The following is a 15514-nucleotide window of genomic DNA, read 5'->3' as shown; positions in this document are numbered from 1 at the left end:
ACGGAAGCCTGATCTCGCCTGTCGTTGTCGTCCGGCTACGTAAACTGAACCGCGCTGCCGTGCCGGTGAATTGGAGTGGTGGTTTCAGCTAGCTGGGAGGCGCCGGCCTAGCTGCCAAGTTGCCCAACTGGGAATTGTGTTGTTTCAGGGAACGCAAGGCCGTTGCTGCAGACGGAAATGAGCGAGCAAAAGTGGCAGGATAGGGATCGCTTGGCTCCGTTGCAACGGACCCAACCAACCAACCAACCGTGCACCCGCCGTCCACAAGATGAACATATATGATATATGATCCTGAAAAAAAACAAGATGCACTTAGTTCGATCTGGCTTGCTATGTTTGTTCAGAGTGTCCTTTTCTCTATGTCAAGAACTGGAACTAGTCATTTATAGCACTGACTGATGATATGATTTTAATTTTAAAAAAATGATATGATTTTGACTCTCTCTGTTTGGTTGTTTCCCCTCCCTTTTCCGTTTGGGAAACGTTTGGGGCCGGGGCACCGGCGGAACATTGGACCGGTCCCACGCGCAGCGTTCGATCCCACCACAATCGTACGCCCCGTGACTCCACCGCACGCCCAGCTTTTTTTTTCTCCGCCTTATCTTCTTCTTTCCACCTCCCCCCCTTATCCTCTTCCTCCCTTCACCCCCATCCCCTCCACATCTCTCTCTCTCTTTCTTTCTCCAGCGAGAGAAATCCCCCTCCATGAGATTTAGCACCGGCCGCTGCTACTTGGAGCCAGCCATGGCCGCTCACCGAACCCCCTCACCTCTCCCATCCTTGTTGTTTTTGCTGCAAAAAAGAGCGAGAGGAGTTCCCATGGCGGCTGCGCCGCGTCGACAGTGGGCTGCATCGATGGTGATTCAACGGCGATTGCATCGAGCAGCTCATGCGGTGCTACACCCAGCGGTTAGAAATGTTGGAACCCGTGGCTTCCAGATGCTGGAACCATGGCGGCAAATCCCGATGGGCCCTTGCCGCCGGCGACAACCTTATTTTTGTTGGAACCACTGTGTGTTTTTGCTGGAACTAGCTATTTTTTTGCTACAATCGTCACGGGGAGCTTTTTCCTGCTGACTTTGTTTTTGCTGGAATCGGCTTTTGTCTTTGCTGGAACCTAGTAATTTTTTGCTTCAACCGACCAACTAAAGATTTTTGTTGCTTGGCACTCCGACCCGCGGCGAGCCGGAGGCGATGATGCTATTGATGTTGCAACCGTAGTCACCTCGGGCTGGAACCGGCAGGTGTCAGAGTTGCAACCATGGTGACTATGGCGAGCGCTACTCTGTTTTTCTATTGCAATTTTGGTGATGATGATTTTGCTACAACCGTAATCTCTTTTTGTTACAACCGGCGAGATGATTTTCTACATCCAATCACGACGGAGCTGCAGACGAGGACGGCGACGACGATGATTTTTTGCTGCAACCGCCTTCTTTTTGCTATGATCGATATTTTTTTTTGCTACCATGGTCTTCATTTTTTGCTGAAACCAGTCATTTTTTTGCTACCGTGTTGTGTGTTTTGCTGGAACCCCCATCTCCAGTTTTTGCGGCGGCGAAGGGCGGCAACCGGTGGCAAGGGCGGGGACCGGCAAGACCGGAGCGCCTGCTGCAGGCACGGCGGCAGCGCTGTGTTCCCACGAGGAAGGAGGAACCGAGATCGAAAGCGGAGCGCGATGCACTTTTTTTCTATTGCGAGACCCAGATCGGACGGGTGAAATATGCTGAATCGGACGCTCGCGCGTTGACCGGCCCAGCTATTCGGCCGGTGCGCCGGCGCCTATCAGCGCCCTTTCCCTTTTGTCAAAGTGGTGACTTTTGAGTAAGATAAAGCGGCCAGTGTCATCCTTACTGTGCTCATTATTCTTGATGTGAGAGTGCCTCGAGTCAATGGTTTAGTAGGTGACCTAAGTACGTACGGACATAGCGAGAGGGAACGAGTGTGTAATATTCTCTGAATATAGCGGCCCGTGACGGGGGGTTCAGACTTTTTCTGACAGGTAACGAAACGAGGCCATGAAGCACTCTACTCACTCCATATTTTATCTCATCTCTTGGCCTAATCGCCAAAAGACAAAACCCAATAATAGCGACGTTAATCATCTGTTACTACATGGATCAAGTAACGAGGCTCGAGCACAGGATGCCGAATTGCTCAGACGCACGCCACTGCACCAATTATAGCCCGCTTAATCATTCAGAGTTTAACTTGTTTACTGCTTCCTCCGTTTCTAAATATAAGTCTTTTAAGACATTTTAAATGAACTACAAGATATGGATGTATGTAGACATATTTTAAAGTATAGATTCGCTCATTTTGCTTCGTATGTAATCAATTGTTGAAATCTTTAAAAAGATTTATATTTAGTAACGGAGGGAGTAGTATTTAGTAGTAAATTCAACGCACGCGCGCTGGGCGTACGGCGGCGGTAATTTCCGGGCAGCGTCGTGGCACTGCCATGCCATGCCGCCGAAAGAACCCGTACGGCGCGGCGACGAGAGCCGGCCGGCCGGCACATGCCATGACCTGATGACTCAGAAAGATCGACCAATAAATTAGCTTGGAAAAGAACACCCAGGTTTGCAGACAGAATAGGAAGGCTAATCACGGGCGGCGTTTACATCGAACACCGTCGGGTCAACGATTTGCTTGGAGCGGATCGGTGGGTTCTGATGTACTCCCTCCGTAAACTAATATAAAAACATTTAAATCATTATTTTAGTAATTTAAACTCTTTTATATTAGTTTACAGGGAGTACTACGTTATCGCTGATGGAATCAAAGAAACAAAATGGGATCATATGTGGCTAATACAAGTTCAACGCAGTGTTTACGTCGTTCGGAACACTTTGCGAGCAGCTAAGCAGGACGTGATAGACGCGTGATAGGGATGTGTTGCCCGTGCGTGCCTTCGTTAATTTTCTTAACCTACTACTCACTTTGTGCTTTCTGTTTGTCAACAGGACGGGAGGCATCTATATCTATCTACTTTCTTTCACAGATTATTCGTTGCAGGTTTGATCGGGCCATACATACATCATGTCAGTCTTCGAATGCCAGATTGCTCGATCGACACACGAAAGATGCGTACGTGGGGGCTCGCCAACTGCTTCTTCATCTTTTTTCTCCAAAGTCCAAACGAAAGGACTGGACCTTAACTCAACACGTGCCAACCAAGAACCAATAATCAATCTGCACTTTTCTCTTTCTACAGTCCTCTGCAGCTAGCTGGTAGATGCATGTGGATATGCCCGTCACGTTTCACGGCCAAGGCACAACAGTATGGACCTACGTAACTACGTTGCTCTCCAATGATTGATCATGACTACTAGTACCACTGTACCTCGCCACGGACCGCTATGTCGGCAGCAGAGAATATGACGTTCGGATCGATCCTTTGGCACACATGCATCAGTTTTGGATGCGACTAGAAGAGATCGACGGCAGCAATAAATGCAATCATCCCAGATCGATCTTTGTCCGGACGTCCTTCGGTACGTCTTGATTGAGTTGATTGCCAACGTACCTACGCCTTCTATCATGTGCGCATCAGGGCATGGTCGAGGGATTGTCCACGAGGATGTCAACTACTCAACTGTGCTACTAGAGGTAGAACTCGTCTCATGCACTGTAGCTAGAGGTCATGGTTTCGGCTGTTGATGAATTTGGACCACTGGAAAAAATACGGCGCTATAGCGTCGCTAATAGCACGCTATAGCGTATTAAGAATTTCCTTGCTAAATATATCAGTATACAATGTCTCGCTAATAGCACGCTATAACGGGATATATCATGCTAATAGCATATTTTAAGATCGGCGCTATTTTGCTGTAGCACGCTATTTTCTTCATTGATTTGGACAGGGTAGGTTTTTCTCTCTAGGCTTTAGCACTTCAGCGGAGCGGATTTAGATGCAGTCATGCAAAGTTGCGTTGGAATAATGCAACGTTTCCTACGTGCCGAGACTTCCGATCACGGTGCAGCCTAGCTAGAACATTGCACCGTCGCACGCCATGACGCCAACGACATGAGATGTTGCAGCACGCACAAGCCTCCCCTCCCGGGCCACATGTCCGTGCCACGCGGCCTTCTGGCCGTACCTTAGGCCGATTAATTAAGCCACTAATTAACTAACCATGTCGTCGTCATGGTTGGTGCTTCACCAACACAATGAAGCAACCAACAGCCCGGTCGATCGTACGTTGTCAACACGAGAAGACAACCCCGCGGGGATGACGCACGCATGCACCACCGTGTACATCTCACTGTGTCTGCATATCTAACGCTACAAATAGATACCAATCTAATAGGCATTTTACTTTTCTGGACCAGATAATCTAATAGACATTTTTTTAGAACATCTAATAGACAATTGGCAAGGGCGATAGTACCGCCGAGCTGTACTCGACCAGATTGTATTTGTGTGTACAGCAGGGTAACACCAGCTGTCGTACGTACCGGAACTTGAGAGCCACGTACAGTAGATGCATGGAGGCCGATCGATCGATGAATGCCTAGACGACAGGGACAGGTATACACGTAGGCTTGCTAGCTGCTTACTGGAACGTAGAGTACGTGCACATATATCTCCGGAGAAAACGTCGTCCGGCCTGTCCTTCATCAGTTTCATAATGGGGAGACCCCGTCGGGTCAGGATATTCGAGATGATGCGGGGAGAGGCATGGAAGATCAGCAGCGAGTCTACGAGGATGTCTAAATCAGCGCATTATTGCACAGCAATATTCAAAGCGCGACGCGACAACGACTCCGGCGAGGAAATTTAGAGGAAACAAACAACAAAGAGTACTCCAAACAATATGCAATTGCAAATGAACATGTAGGCAAGCTCTCAACCACAATATGCAAATAAGGATATGTAGGATACTGCAAACAACAATGTGCTTAATTCGCAGCGTATATTCCAGTAGTACAGTACTTTTTCATAGGTTCTTCTGTGTTCATGTGCCAAGAATTCAGTGGTGCATCTTTTCTTTGATATTATTCTGCATTATACTCCCTCTGTAGCTTGATGTAAGACGTTTTTTGCAGTTTAATTTATCGTCTCTCCCTTTCCGTTATCAAAATAAGCACTACATAAGTACTTACGTGGCATTGACAGTAGATCCTATTCCAAATCAGCGTGTCATTGTCACGATGTACGCTTTGATACGAGTAGTGGTATAATTTACTCGAGACACCTACAAATGTCACGTTGGTACGGTGGTGCCGTCAACTTTCAAATAGACAGCATACTTACCTGTATTGATCTACCGTGTAGAGCTACACTAATCTTGAAGGTCGCAAATAAATAAAAAACTCTTGAAGGGGTATGGCACAGGTCATTGAAAAAGTAGGTTATCGGTACAGAAACGTCACCTACCTACCTAGCTAGATTGATTAGATGGTTCAGAATTTCCACAGCATATGTTTTTTGTTTTAGAACGCGGCGTTTTCTTCTTGATTGTGATACATACATACATACATGTAGTGCACTCTTGTATTTTATACGTGATTTTACCCTTGATAGTTCCTCCGTCTGAAAAAACTCTCCCAAGGTTGTTCCTCAAATGAATGTATCTAACACTAACTTGGTGCTAAATACATTCATTTAAGGGACAAGTTTTTCCGGACGGAGAAATTAGTACATACAGATATGTCCTAGCCAAGGCTGCTTTTTTAAAGCAAGTTGCTGACCTGCAGGCCGTACCCCAGATTTTACAGAAACATAGCAATGCCAATTGCCAACTAACCAGTCAATCGAAAGATAAGATCAGCGAGTCGCTTGTGTGCAGAGACGCGATCCGATCTGAGCATAGATTTTCGTGTAGCATTTTGACCTGGGTCGCAGTAAGAAGTTTGGAATATTCGCGCCCGTGCGGCCTGAAAAGGAGCCGCGAATCCTGCGTTTGACCGTTCGTGCGGTCCGGACAGCTTGGGATCGTGCGTCAGAAGGTACAAATCAGTTCAATCGCTCCATGCTTCGAGTCTTTAATTTGACCACAGCGGCTAGATTTCTTTCGCCTCCGGTTCAACGGACCCAGGATTTTTGGGTTGGGTTTGCCGCCCCGGCGTGCATGAATTCTGGAAGAAGACTACGATGGGAGAGGCACGAAACCAATCAAACTTCTTGCCGTCTCCCTCTTAGCGTCGGTACGGCGCGCCGCCTATGGCTGTGACGCCCGGATAATTAAGCTACAGCGAACCTTTGTTAATGATGTCATGTCACGTTGTTTACTATTGTTAATCTCGCGTTAGCCCAAAATCGAGTCAAATTCAAATTTCAAATAACAAGCCAAATTATTATTTCTTCAAACTATCAAATAAAAATGTTCGATGGGCGGCAAATATTCACTAAGTAATGAACACGTTGGAACCAACCTCATCTGGTTTCCCAATTTGCCCATGGAATTAATTTAGTGGACCAACAAAATTAAATAAAAGCATTTTAATTCAACTATAAATTTGAACAGTTCCAATTGGCCTCAAACTTTTTAGGCAACCTTATAGTGTTGACTAGGAATTATGTGCAAAGTTTCATAGTTAACAAAAATCATTTGGCGTCTAAAATAAAAAGAAAACAGTAAAGGAAAAATAAGTAAAAATAAAATAACAGAAAAGTAAAACAAAGGGAAAAATAAAAACAACCCCCCTCTCGCTGGGCCTCGGCCCAGCTGGCCAACGGGCTAGCCAGGGTAGCCCACCTCACTCCCCTTAACCCCATCGGCAGAAACCCTAGAGCCCACCGACACCCCACTCCCCCCACTCACTCGCCCCCCCGATCTGGATCGAGATCGGGGGCACGGACTCGACCCGATGCCGTCGCCGTCGCCCGGAGCCACGTCGCCGACCAGCACCCCTCGCTGGACCGCCTCGACTTCCTCTTCTTCCCCGACGAATCACCCGAGCAGGAACGCATCTGCATCGTCCCCTACGTCGTCTTCCTCAACCCACGGCCACCGCACGCCGTCGCCGATTTCGTCGTCGCCGAGCCTCCCCCGAGCCCGCTTTGCACCTCTACAGGCTCAACGTGAGCCCTCGCTTCATCCCCTCTCTCTCTCTCGACGCCCGCTGCCCTTAGGACCTCGCGGTCGTCCAATTGGACGCCGGAGGGGTCGATCCGAAGCATCACCGACGCGCTCCCACACGGGCGCGTTCGCCCACGCCTACTACCAACCAGGGCAGCGCCCGGCTCTCTCCCTCGACCTAGCGCGCGCCCCGCCTCGTCTGCCAGCGCCAGCTCCCAACCGCATCGCGCCCGTCCGCCACGGCCCGCCTCCAGCCGCACGCCCGCGACCACCCCTGCCCGCTCTGCGCTACCGCGACCACCCCTGCCCGCTCGCGCCGTGGCCATCGCCTCCGCGCCCCTGGACTCCCGCAGCCGCCGTGGCCCGGCCTCGCCCCCACGCCCCTCCCTGCCTCGCCTGCACCCCCTGGCATGGCAGCTCCGGCCAGCCCCGCTCGAGCGCCCACGGCTCCGGTCCCCTACACCCTGCCGTCCTGTTTCGGTCGGCGTTCGTGTGGCCCCTGGCCGCCGGTGCCCGCGCCCAGCTCTCCCGCGCCGCCTGGGCGGGCTACACCCGCACCCCGGGGCTTCGCCCCGTTTCGCCAGCGCCCGCTACCCGCTAACCCTGCCCGGTAGGCCCTTGTGTCTGTGACACGTAGGGCCCGCCTTCAGAAAAAAAGAATTATATTAAAAAGTATCAGTTAATTAATTAAGTAATTAATTAACTTAATTAATTCTGTTTAGATTAACCTAATCACAAGTTAAACTAATTAAACCTGTTTAGTTAGCCTTAGACAATGATAGCGGGACCCACACGTCAGTTTGACTAAGTCAACTGATCGGTTGACTGCTGACATCACCCTAACATCATGCTGACGTCATAATTACATTTTCTAATTAAATTAATTCTGTTAATTCTAAAATGAATTAAATCTTTAAAAATTAATATAAAATAAACTGTAACTCGGTTGAAAATACTTTATACATGAAAGTTGCTTAGAATGACGGGACAAATCGGAATACGCAGTCCGTTCGTCTACCACACGTCCCTAGGATAGCGAACGTGCAACATTCCATCTTCGGTCCGTTTGTCCGAAAACGCGAAACATCGGGAATACTTTCCCGGATGTTTCACTCCTTCACCGGTACCACCTACTGCCGCGTTAGGGCCCACCTAGCACCGTTCATTGTCATGTCATGCATCGTCATGCTTATGTAGGTATTATATTTATTGTTTCTTCCCCCTCTTCTCTCGTTAGACACCGAGACCGACGCCGCTGCTACCCAGTACGACTACGGTGTTGACGACCCCTCCTTGCCAGAGCAACCAGGCAAGCCCCCCTTTGATCACCAGATATCGCCTATTCCTTCTCTCTACTGCTTGTATTAGAGTAGTGTAGCATGTTACTGCTTTCGGTTAATCCTATTCTGCTGCATAACCTGTCATTGTTGCTACAGTTGTTACCCTTACATGCAATCCTAAATGCTTAGTATAAGATACTAGTATTCCATCAGTGGCCCTACATTCTTGTCCGTCAGCCATGCTATACTATCGGGCCGTGGTCACTTTGGGAGGTGATCACGGGTATATACATACTACACTATTATACATGATACATTGTGGTGACTAAAGTCGGGTCGGCTCGTAGAGTACCCGCAAGTGATTCCGATGAGGGGGGTGAAAGGACAGGTGGTTCCATCCCGGTAGTGGTGGGCCTGGGTTCCCGACGGCCCCCGACTGTTACTTTGTGGCGGAGCGACAGGGCAGGTTGAGACCACCTAGGTGAGAGGTGGGCCTGGCCCTGGTCGGCGTCCGTGATTACATCAATTAACACGCTTAACGAGATCTTTGTATTTGATCTGAGTCTGGCCACTGGCCTATACGCACTAACCAACTACGCGGGAACAGTTATGGGCACTCGACGTCGTGGTATCAGCCGAAGCCTTCTTGATGTCAGCGACTGAGCAGCGCACGCCGGATTGGACTAGAACGCCTGCTCTTGTATAAGGGAGGCTAGGTCTGCTTCCGGCCGCCCTCGCAACGTGCAGGTGAGCAATGGGCGATGGGCCCAGACCCCTGCGCGCATAGGATTTAGACCGGCGTGCTAAGCCTCTCTGTTGTGCCTAGGTGGGGCTGCGACGTGTTGATCCTCCGAGGCCGGGCACGACCCAGGAAAGTGTGTCCGGCCAGAGGGATCGAGCGTGTTGGGTAATGTGGTGCACCCCTACAGGGAAGTTTATCTATTCGAATAGCTGTGATCCTCGATAATAGGACGACCCGGAGTTGTACCTTGACCTTATGACAACTAGAACCGGATACTTAATAAAACACACCCTTCCAAGTGCCAGATATAACTCGGTGATCGCTCTCACACAAGGCGACGAGGGGAGGATCGCTGGGTAGGATTATGCTATGAGATGATACTTGGTGAACTTACCATCTACTCTCTTCTACATGCTGCAAGATGGAGGCTGCCAGAAGCGTAGTCTTCGACAGGACTAGCTATCCCCCTCTTATTCTGGCATTCTGCAGTTCAGTCCACCGATATTGCCCCTTTACACAGATACCCATGCATATGTCGTGTAGATCATTGCTTGCGAGTACTTTGGATGAGTACTCACGGTTGCTTTGCTTCCCCTTTTCCTTTCTTCTCGGTTGTTGCAACCAGATGCTGGAGGCCAAGAGCTAGATGACACCGTCTACGACGACTCCTACTATACCAGAGGTGCCTACTACTATGTGCAGGCCGCTGACGACGACCAGGAGTAGTTCAGGATGATCCCAGGCAGGAGGCATGCGCCTCTTTCGATCTGTATCCCAGTTTGTGCTAGCCTTCTTAAGGCAAACTTGTTTAACTTATGTCTGTACTCAGATATTGTTGTTTCCGCTGACTCGTCTATGATCGAGCACCCATATTCGAGCCCTCGAGGCCCCTGGCTTGTATTATGATGCTTGTATGACTTATTTTATTTTTAGAGTTGTGTTGTGATATCTTCCCGTGAGTCCCTGATCTTGATCGTACATGTTTGCGTGTATGATTAGTGTACGATTGAATCGGGGGCGTCACAAGTTGGTATCGGAGCCGACTGCCTGTAGGAATCCCCCTTCCACACTCCTTGGTCGAAGTCGAGTCTAGTCGATGAAAATTGTTTTACTAACTTGGCCGTGCAGCCCATGGGCCCATGTCGCCATTGGGTGGTATAAGGATCTTTTATTCCTCGTCTATACTTTGGGACTCTGATCTCTCTTCTATTCGGGTTAAATAATTTTGCTAAATTTAACATTAGGATCTCGTGATCACTTTCACCCAGAGAGCACCTTATTACCGATGATCGTCTGCTGCACCAGAAGATTCCGAGGTTACTCTACGATGTTCTCCCGAGACACTTGTACCCATCGCCTTTGCAAATTCCCTACCACTGTTATATCCTTATTGATAACTGCATACACCTGCCATTCTTACATTCAATCCCATTGATCTTGTTATTACAAGATACCCCGAAATCCTTTCTATTGTTCCAAGAATACTTTGTGCCTACCGCCTTGTATTTTTTTGCCACCTGAATAACCCTACGGATGATTTCTCGCACTTAGCGAGTATCCGCTCATCCCAGTTGATTCATGTATTTCACAAAGGTCTTTGAAATACTATTCAATCTTCCAAAAATCCTCAGCAGCTTATTGCTCTTGAAATTCTTGCTTGCTTGCATTATGGTCAATACCATAAGTATAGTAATCTTATTGGCATCCTTTGCCACTATCATTTTGAGCCCATTGATTCAATAAGTGCGAATGCTTGCAATCCTCAACCAGATCCTAGAATTCATCCTCCCGGCTCAGACGCCATTTTAAACATGAGCTGGTTCTTGACTAATCAAATTGCCATCGATTGTACCCCTAAGCCTATTCAACTTATCCATCCTTGATCAGAGCATTTGCTTCTGGTCTCTTGATTTGGAAATCACAATTCCTTTGCACTTGATTGAAGTAGTCAATTGTTTCTATAATCTGATCTCCTTGCATTCTTTCTTCTTCTGGTTGAGTATCGATACTAACATCCGATTCTTTGTGGTCCGCCAGATTCTTTTGTGGATTATTATCCGACCGTTCCAGCATATTCTCAATACCTCGAGTTCTTCCCCTGATACATAACGCCTTTGGTACGTCGTATGATACGTCCATTTTGCATCATGCTTTTATATCAATATTTATTGCATTATGGGCTGTTATTACACATTATGTCACAATACTTATGCCTATTCTCTCTTATTTAACAAGGTTTACATAAGGAGGGAGAATGTCGGCAGCTGGAATTCTGGGTTGGAAAAGGAGCAAATATTAGAGACCTATTCTGCACAACTCCAAAAGTCCTGAAACTCCACGAAAGTTATTTTTAGAAATAATAAAAAATACTGAGCGGAAGAAATACCACAGGGGGCCCACACCCTGGCCACGAGGGTGGGGGGCGCGCCCTACACCCCTGGGCGCGCCCCCTGCCGCGTGGGCCCCCTGTTGGCCCTTCGGTGCCCATCTTCTGCTATATGAAGTCTTTCGTCCGAAGAAAAATCATAAGCAAACTTTCGGGACGAGACTCCGCCGCCACGAGGCGGAACCTTGGCGGAACCAATCTAGGGCTCCGGCAGAGCTGTTCTGCTGGGGACACTTCCCTTCGGGAGGGGGAAATCATCGCCATCGTCATCACCAACGCTCCTCTCATCGGGAGAGGGAATCTCCATCAACATATTCACCAGCACTATCTCCTCTCAAACCCTAGTTCATCTCTTGTATCCAATTCTTGTCTCTAAGTCTGGGATTGGTACCTGTAGGTTGCTAGTAGTGTTGATTACTCCTTCTGGTTGATGCTAGTTGGTTTATTTGGTGGAAGATCATATGTTCAGATCCTATATGCGTATTAATACTCCTCTGATTATGAACATGTATATGCTTTGTGAGTAGTTACGTTTGTTCCTGAGGACATGGGAGAAGTCTTGCTATTAGCAGTCATGTGAATTTGGTATTCGTTCGATATTTTGATGAGATGTATGTTGTCTATCCTCTAGTGGTGTTAAGTGAACATCGACTACATGACACTTCACCATTATTTGGGCCTAGAGGAAGGCATTGGGAAGTAATAAGTAGATGATGGGTTGCTAGAGTGACAGAAGCTTAAACCCTAGTTTATGCGTTGCTTCGTAAGGGCTGATTTGGATCCACATGTTTCATGCTATGGTTAGGTTTACCTTAATACTTCTTTTGTAGTTGCGGATGCTTGCAATAGGGGTTAATCATAAGTGGGATGCTTGTCCAAGTAAGGACAGCACCCAAGCACCGGTCCACCCACATATCAATTTATCAAAGTACCGAACGCGGATCATATGAACGGGATGAAAACTAGCTTGACAATAATTCCCATGTGTCCTCGGGAGTGCTTTTCTCTATATAAGAGTTTGTCCAGGCTTGTCCTTTGCTACAAAAAGGATTGGGCCACCTTTCTGCACTTTATTTACTTTTGGTACTTGTTGCTCGTTACCAATTATCTTATCACAAAACTATCTGTTACCTATAATTTCAGTGCTTGCAGAGAATACCTTGCTGAAAACCGCTCATCATTTCCTTCTGCGCCTCGTTGGGTTCGACACTCTTACTTATGGAAAGGACTACGATAGATCCCCTATACTTGTGGGTCATCAAGACTCTTTTTGGCGCTGTTGCCGGGGAGTGAAGCGCCTTTGGTAGGTGGAATTTGGTAAGGAAAAAATTTATATAGTGTGCTGAAATTTACTGTCACTTGTTACTATGGAAAGTAATCCTCTGAGGGGCTTGTTCGGGTTATCTTCACCCCGACCAGTAGAGCAAAGAGTTTCTCCTCAACCTACTAAACCTACTGAAAATGAAAATGTCTACTTTGAAATTCCTTCGGGTATGTTAGAAAAACTGCTAGCTAATCCTTTTGCAGGAGATGGAACAATGCATCCTTATGAGAACCTAATATATGTGGATGAAGTTTGTGGATTATTTAGGCTTGCAGGTGTGCCCGATGATGTTATTAAGAAGAAGGTCTTCCCTTTATCTTTGAAGGGACATGCATTGACATGGTATAGGCTATGTGATGATATGGGATCATGGAACTACAAACGATTGAAATTGGAATTTCATCAGAAGTTTTATCCTATGCATCTTGTTCATCGTGATCACAATTATATATATAATTTTTGGCCTCGCGAAGGAGAAAGCATCGCTCAATCTTGGGGGAGGCTTAAATCAATGTTATATTCATGCCCCAATCATGAGCTTCCAAGGGAAATAATTATTAAAAATTTCTATGCCCGGCTTTCTGATAACAACCGCACCATGCTTGATACTTCTTATGCTGGCTCTTTTATGATGAAGACTATTGAATTCAAATGGGATTTATTCGAAAGAATTAAACATAACTCTGAAGATTGGGATCTCGATGAAGGTAAGGAGTCAGGTAGCTTCTTTCTGTGAATCTTTTGCTGCTCATGTTGATCTCCCTCAGGAGAAGTGGTTTAAATATCATCCTCCCATAGAAGTAAAAGTAGCTGCACCTATTAAAGTTGAAGAAAAGACTATCACTTATGATGATCCTATTGTTCCTACTGCTTATGTTGAGAAACCACCTTTCCCTGTTAGAATAAAGGATCATGCTAAAGCTTCAACTGTGGTTCGTAAAAGCAATTTTAGAACCTATACACCTCCTGAGCAAGTTAAAGTTGAACCTAATATTGCTATTGTTAAAGATCTCTTGGCTGATAATATTGATGGGCATGTTATTTATTTCTGTGATGAAACTGCTAGAATTGCTAAACCTTGTGCTAAAGATAAATATAGACCTGTGGTAGGCATGCCTGTTATTTCTGTTAAAATAGGAGATCATTGTTATCATGGCTTATGTGATATGGGTGCCAGTGCTAGTGCTATACCTCATGACTTATACAAAGAAATTATGCATGATATTGCACCTGCTGAGATAGAAGATATTGATGTTACCATTAAGCTTGCTAATAGAGATACCATATCACCCATTGGATTGTTAGAGATGTTGAAGTCTTGTGTGGGAAAACTAAATATCCTGCTGATTTTCTTGTTCTCGGTTCCCCACAAGATAGCTTTTGCCCCATTATATTTGGTAGACCCTTCTTGAACACTGTTAATGCTAAGATAGACTGCAAAAAGGATGTTGTTACTATTGGTTTGGGTGATATGTCTCATCAGTTTAATTTCTCTAAATTTCGTAGACAACACCGTGAAGAGGAATTGCCTAGTAAGGATGAAATTATTGGTCCTGCTTCTATTGCCGTACCTCCTAATGATCCTTTGGAACAATATTTGCTAGACCATGAAAATGATATGTTTATGAATGAAAGAAGGGAAATAGATGAAGTATTCTTTAAACAGGAACCCATCCTGAAACACAATTTGCCTATTGAAATCCTAGGGGATCCTCCTCCACCCAAGGGTGATCCCATGTTTGAGCTTAAACTGTTACCTGATACTCTTAAATATGCTTATCTTGATGAGAAAAAGATATATCCTGTTATTATTAGTGCTAACCTTTCAGAGCATGAAGAAGACAGATTATTGAAAACTCTGAAGAAGCACCGCACTGCTATTGGATATACTCTTTATGATCTTAAGGGTATTAGTCCCACTCTATGTCAACATAAAATAAATTTGGAGAAAGTTTCCAAACCAGTTCGTGATCACCAACGACGGCTGAATCCTAAGATGAAAGAAGTGGTGAGAAAGGAAATACTAAAGCTCCTTGAGGCAGGTATAATTTATCCCGTTGCTGATAGTCAGTGGGTAAGGCCTGTCCATTGTGTTCCTAAGAAAGGAGGTATTACCGTCGTTCCTAATGATAAAGATGAATTGATTCCGCAAAGAATTATTACAGGTTATAGGATGGTAATTGATTTCCGCAAGTTAAATAAGGCTACTAGAAAAGATCATTACCCCTTACCTTTTATTGATCAGATGCTAGAAAGATTATCCAAACATACACATTTTTGCTTTCTAGATGGTTATTCTGGTTTCTCTCAAATACCTGTGTCAGCTGATGATCAATCAAAGACCACTTTTACTTGCCCGTTCGGTACTTTTGCTTATAGACGTATGCCTTTTGGTTTATGTAACGCACCTGCTACCTTTCAAAGATGCATGATGGCTATATTCTCTGACTTTTGTGAAAAGATTTGTGAGGTTTTCATGGACGACTTCTCCGTTTATGGATCCTCTTTTGATGATTGCTTGAGCAACCTTGATCGAGTTTTGCAGAGATGTGAAGAAACTAACCTTGTCTTGAATTGGGAGAAGTGCCACTTTATGGTTAATGAAGGTATTGTCTTGGGGCATAAAATTTCTGAAAGAGGTATTGAAGTTGATAAAGCCAAGGTTGATGCTATTGAAAAGATGCCATGTCCCAAGGACATCAAAGGTATAAGAAGTTTCCTTGGTCATGCCGTTTTTTATAGGAGGTTCATTAA

Source organism: Triticum aestivum, chromosome 2D, assembly GCF_018294505.1.
Source record: "Triticum aestivum cultivar Chinese Spring chromosome 2D, IWGSC CS RefSeq v2.1, whole genome shotgun sequence".
Taxonomy (NCBI): Eukaryota; Viridiplantae; Streptophyta; class Magnoliopsida; order Poales; family Poaceae; genus Triticum; species Triticum aestivum.
The sequence above is the reverse complement of the archived record's forward strand: the minus strand, read 5'-3'. Positions refer to the sequence as shown.